We start from the raw sequence: 6213 nt of genomic DNA on the forward strand, positions 1-6213 counted from the left end.
TAATCTGAAAATTTTAAAATCGTTTTTTAACACTTTTACTTCCTAACATTTTTTCATTTAGTGTGTGTGTGTTGCTCATGTATATATATATATATATATATATATATATATATATTTACACTTAAGATTTAGTTGTGGGTTGGGAGTTTGATCGGCAGAGGTCATTATTATTATTATTATTTAAAATTTTCCCCACAAGGACGGCTTGGGGCAGGTGGAGAATAGTCGATTATATCGACATGCATATATCCATACATATATGTGCATACCTTCATATATATGTATATATACATGCATATATGGGTACAGGATATAAAAAAAAACATTAAGCACAATGAGAAACGAGACATGCAACATAAAGAGTATACCCCTTCGTCAGTTGTCCCTGTTTCATTTATTCCGCGTTTCGAAGGCAAGGACATGTGTGTATATATATATATATATACACACACACACGTAACATATGTTATAAGTATAAACGGCAAGTTTTAGCCATTTCTCCGCAGCTCATTTAAAACAAATCTTTTGTGAATTTATTCAGCAATAAAGCCTTTCTAACCTTCAAAAGTGGCCCGTGTCGCAGTGATCGAAAAATGATGCCCATCTGCAATTATGAAAAACCGCCACTTTTAGTTGTTTATTGGTTCGTGAGGATGCACGTATAGTTTGCTCGCCCGCTCTCACAGACACACATACATTTATGTGTGTATCTACACATGTACTTATCTATGCATGTATATATATACGGAAGTTCCATACAGTTTCCATATAACAAATTTTACTCGCATTGTGTGGACGACCTGAAGTTTTAAGACACTAGTCTAACACGCCAATACATGTTTCTCTGTGTGTGTGTGTGTGTGTGTGTGTGTGTGTGTGTGTGTGTGTGTGCGTGTGCGCGCGCGCGCGCACGCACACACACACACACACACACACACACACACACACAAGACTATTTAAGCATTTTATCTGATCAAATTCATCCTATAGTTGCAGAACTGTTTCTGGAGGGAAACGTAATCTTTCAGGATGATAATGCACCAATTCACATAGTTAAATTTGTTACTGAATGGCACGAGGAACATTCTACTGAAGTCGAACATCTTATCTGAACGCCACAATCCTCAGATCTCAACATTATTGAACATTTATGGTGCATTTTAGAAAAACAAGGAGTCGATATCCTCCAACATCATCACTACAAGAACTGGAGACTGTTTTAGCTGAAGAATGGACAAAAATTCCTTTGGAAACAATTCAAATTTTGTACGAGTCCATATCTCGTAGAATTCAAACTGTAATTACTGCCAAAGGCGGTCCCACCCCATATTAAAATAAATTTGTTTGAACTTTTACGGTGTTTCCATTATTTTGTCCAACCCCTGTGGATAGATAGATAGATAGAAAGATAGAGATATATGCATATATATATACACACAAATGTATACGTCTGCATATACATATAAATATATATGTATATGTTTATATATCTATACATCTCTCTTTCACTTTTTCTCTCTCTCTATTCCTGTATGTGTGTGTGTGTGTGTGTGTGTGTGTGTGTGTGTGTCTATGCACATCAACACAGCACATTCATACATGCATCCGTATACTATGATTTTATTTACACATTTCTATTTTTTGAAATTCTTGTCATAAGAAAACTACAGGTTATTGGGAAATTGGGAAGTCTGAGGATCTGTTCAATATTTCAATTTACAAAGAATAGTTTTATTGTAGGATGTTGGATATCAAGGCGGAAAATCGGAGTGTATTTAGTGTTACATATACACATGCATGGATCTACATAAATATATACACTTGAATTCAGCAGATGCACAGATTCATGTGTATGGTGGTTGTTGTATTGGGTGTCCTGCCACTCGCAATACCACCAAATTTCAAGCAGGGTCTTAACAAAAATTTTCCATTAAGATGTGATTAAATTAACGAGTAAGGTTAATATTTATAAATGAATTTGCCATTTTCGATGGGAGTGCAGCGCACACCTCGCAAACCCGGTATGTATGTATGTATGTATGTATGTGTGTGTGTGCGTGCATGTATACGTGTGTGTGTGTGAATGCGTGTGTGTGTGTGTGTGTGTGTGTGTGTGTCCGTGTCCGCTTAGGTAAGTATATACTGTAAGGTTGGCTGGCTTCTGTCTCTAGCCAGGCGGTTGTCCAGTACCGAAGAAGGGAAATTACCCAGAAACCATTGGTCCGTTCGCTTGCCTAAACTTTTACTATGTGTATATATATATATATATATATGTGTGTGTGTGTGTGTGTGTGTATGTATATAGTACCGTTGTAAGGCGTAGGTTCATTGGGCAGTTGCCCTGAGGCTTCCATAGGTTGAGGGTCGAAATTCTCATCTATGTATGCTTTGCCTTGCTGTCAATAAATAAATACGGTAAAAAATGTACCATAAATACTATACGAGCAAGTACTTTGATTTGCCCGTGGTGCTACAATGCTAGGACGGCCTTGTGTGTTTGTGTATATGTGTGTGTGCATGTGTATGTATGTGTGTGGGGGTGTATGCATGTGTGTGTTGGTGCGTGTGTGCGTGTGTATGTGTTTGTATTTGTGTTTGTCCCACCACCACCGCTTGACAACCTGTATTGGTTCCTTTACGTCCCCATAAACAGCGGAGGTAAAGAATACGTACACCACCCGTTTTCGGCGTAACCCTACACGCCGAAAACGGGTGGGGTGCGTATTCTTTACCTTCGCCTTGTAATTATATTTAAGCTGTTTGTGCGTATATAAGCACACATATATATATGTATGCGCTTGAGTATATCAGTTAAACATCTAGAAGCGTAAAGATTCATCTTTCATAACGAATTCAAACGAACCAATGAGACTTTCTATGCTTTGTCCGAAAATGCTAGAAATAGCAGCAAAATCTCTCTCAAACTGTACTTTACTGTCTTAGAAAATGAAATATGGAACAATGTAATCGTACGTCTCATGCATATACGAAAAATACGGTAGAGTCACGGCTTGAGTACCTTTGACGATAGGTCTGCTCAGAGCGAATCTGGAGCCAAACAAAAATGAATTCAAGCAGAACGTAAGTGTTGAATTTGGTAACATTCCAAGTAAATAGACATATGTTTGAGATGATTCTGACATGACAAATAAATAAAAATGCTGTTCTTCTTAACATGCCAGCATCTTTTGGCACTCCGTCGGTTACAACGACGAGTGTTCCAGTTGATAGGATCAATGGAACAGCTTGTTCGGAAGATTAACGTGCAAGTGGCTGAGCACCCAGACATGCGTGCCCTTCACGTAGTTCTTAGGGAGATTCTGCGAGACACAGAATATGGCAAGGCTGACCCTTTGAATTACTGGTAGAACTCATTTTTGCCGGTTGAGTGGACTGCTGCAACTTAAAGTGTCTTGCCCAAGGACACAACGCGCTGCCAGGTATCGAACTCACAACCTTAAAATCGTGAGAGTACTTATTTCTAAACAGATATATCCTCATAACACACACACACACACACACGCACGCACGCACACACACACACACAAACACACATACACGCATGCTCACACTTTGGAAGAACGAGTACATATCAAAATAGACAAACGTTCTATTCTTGAAATATCAAGGAAAAAAAAATAATAACACACAAAACCATGACATTTATACATAAAGCTGTGTGTGTGTGTGTGTGTGTGTGTGTGTGTGTGTGTGTGTGTGTGTGTGTGTGTGTGTGTGTGCATGTGTGTGTGTGTGTTTGTGTGTGTGTGCACGCGTGTGTGTGTATGTGTGTGTTCGCATTTTACAAATATACATAGACCTGTGAAAAATCTGATCGGCAAACCCACAAACCAAAAAATATATCAATTTTTTTGATCAGCGATATCTCCAAACAAATAATTAGATTGTCTATTTCGTAAGAGGAATGAAAATTATAGGGTCCGTGCCTTTTTCCCAGTCATGAGTAGCTAAGTGAAATCAAAGAACTGGGCATCGAAAATTCGGTTCACCAGGTATTTACTTCCAATTCGAAAGGTATTCCCCACTTATTGACGAACGTTGGTATACGAATTTACAAGAACAAAACATACACATGTATATGCTATGCCATATGTAATATTTTACACCGCCAACACAAAAACAGTATATCTATCGTAAGTAAACAGCCGCCTCAGTACATAAATAATAGACAGTTCATAATCATGTTTTATAGACCCATGTAAACAGAGATTTATAAGAGATTGACGATGTGCTGAGATTTCTTTCGATCTGCCGATATCTCTTCTTCTCTCCTTCTTTAACGATATTATTTATTTAAATAATAGGATTTCTACTGGGACAACAAATAAGAAAGGTAAACAAACACTCGTTTTGACGTCAAAAGAAAGCAGTCCCCGCACGCACTCGTACTTACTCACCAAGTAGATATTTGTAAGTAAACTCCAAGTAGCACCCACAAATAATCTTACACATTACATGTACTTATAAATCAAACATGTCCCTGTATTTTTTGTTATTCAAGGATTATAACAATATAATAAACTTGATAAGAATAAATAGGATTTAGAAAAGACAGCGAACGCTTATGATTATGCAATTTTAGAACCACTCTAAATGTTCTGATTACAGTTTAAATATATTGACTAATTAGAACTTCTACATTATTATTATGGTTATTATTATTATTATTATTTTCATTTTTTTGTTAAACCAAAGAAAGCTTTCAACTTGATAACTTTCTCTTCGCCTTTACAGCTCCAGTATCGTTTCCACTGACATATGTTTATACAGAAGATCAAATTGACAACAAACAGACCTAGCAAAAGGTACACATTATTAGCATGTCTCCTAACAAAAGTCACTCATACAAACAAAACTGATTGCAGCTGTATGCTGTCAACATAACAGTACCCTCGCTGGCTGGCACCAGTATACCCACTTGTATTGGCTGGCTTATTGTTTATACGAGAAAATGGGAAAGACTTTTTAACGTGAATCGATAAAAACGTAACAGTTACGATTTAAAAATCACGAAGTAAAAGAAATTAAATTATGACGAAGATGAAGATAAAAAAAAATATATAGAAAAGATATCACGTACCTTATAAATAGTAAGAGTTACCACTTTATTCCCATCTCTTCAGGTAATTATCTCCGAAGAATCAACTCATCCTGAAATTCCTTTGGGATTTAATTTGGGAAATCAGAGAATGAGGTGGTTTATGTTATATTTAAATATATTATTTATTAATTAATGTTAAATGGATACACATAAGTTTTTGTTTTTATGTATAGATATATATATATACATTTCAGTTAATCGATAAATGCTTATAGACGACGACAGCTATTTAGTAGTCTTATGTATGAAGCTTTTTATAGAGAGTTTTATATTTATACGCCTGGTTGAATCTGTGCGTGTGGTGTTAATCGAAAGAGAGAAAGTGAAAAGAGTTGAGAGAAAAGCGGGGGAAAGGAAGCGACCAGCAAACACAAGTAACGCCTGTTCAGCAGCGAGTTTACATCTGTTGTAATTAGTGAATTTTCTACGGACTCGCGTACCCCACCAGTGAAAGTTAGACTTCGTTAAACGTACGGCTGTGAGTCAGTGACGTCGTGCAGTAGTGAGGACTACGTGCATATCTGCGCGCGTTTAAACGTGTACCTATTTGTGTATGTATGTTATGCATGATTTTGTCGAGACACTTTCAATAAGATTAAAATAAAAGAAATAGACCTCTGTACGATTGAGTATAATTTGTATGTGTGTGTGTGTGTATGTATCTGTCGGTGTGTATGCGTGCGAGAGAAAGAGAAGAAAGAGACAGATAGATAGATAGTGTATGTGTGAAAGAGTAGTGTGTGTATGTGTGCGAAAGAAGTGTGTATGAGAGAGAGAGAGAGAGAGAGAAAGGAAGAGAGAGCCTCCTTGAGTGGGTGATAAACTGGAAAAGAAGCCTAGTCACCTGGTAACTGATAACTATTACTCTTATAAATTTGCTTATTTTCATGTAGTATTTTTATAAGTTTTTTTTTCATATAAATACTGAATGCATCTATAGCGATATACATGCAGCCATACATACGTACGTACATATGTGTGCATGTAATATAGGCCCCCCTCTATATATGTCCTTTGATTAATCATATATATATGTATGTATGTATACACACACACACACACACACACACACACACACACACACACACACA

At 36.8% G+C, this 6213-nt stretch overlaps 1 protein-coding gene across 6 annotated transcripts in view; it reads right to left on the reverse strand.

Annotated features, from left to right (window-relative positions):
- LOC106874564 (uncharacterized) overlaps positions 1–5804 on the reverse strand; it is a 272320-nt gene extending 266516 nt beyond the window's left edge. For 2 of the 6 annotated variants that reach the window (XM_052967814.1, XM_052967818.1), the window contains exon 1: positions 5102–5804. The gene's annotated coding sequence lies outside the window, so the exon portion shown is untranslated. The remainder of the gene's footprint in view (positions 1–5101) is intronic. The other 4 variants (XM_052967832.1, XM_052967813.1, XM_052967857.1 and 1 more) reach the window with 3 other exon arrangements.
- Positions 5805–6213: the final 409 nt, after the last annotated feature.

This window comes from Octopus bimaculoides, chromosome 1, assembly GCF_001194135.2.
Source record: "Octopus bimaculoides isolate UCB-OBI-ISO-001 chromosome 1, ASM119413v2, whole genome shotgun sequence".
NCBI classification, from domain to species: Eukaryota; Metazoa; Mollusca; class Cephalopoda; order Octopoda; family Octopodidae; genus Octopus; species Octopus bimaculoides.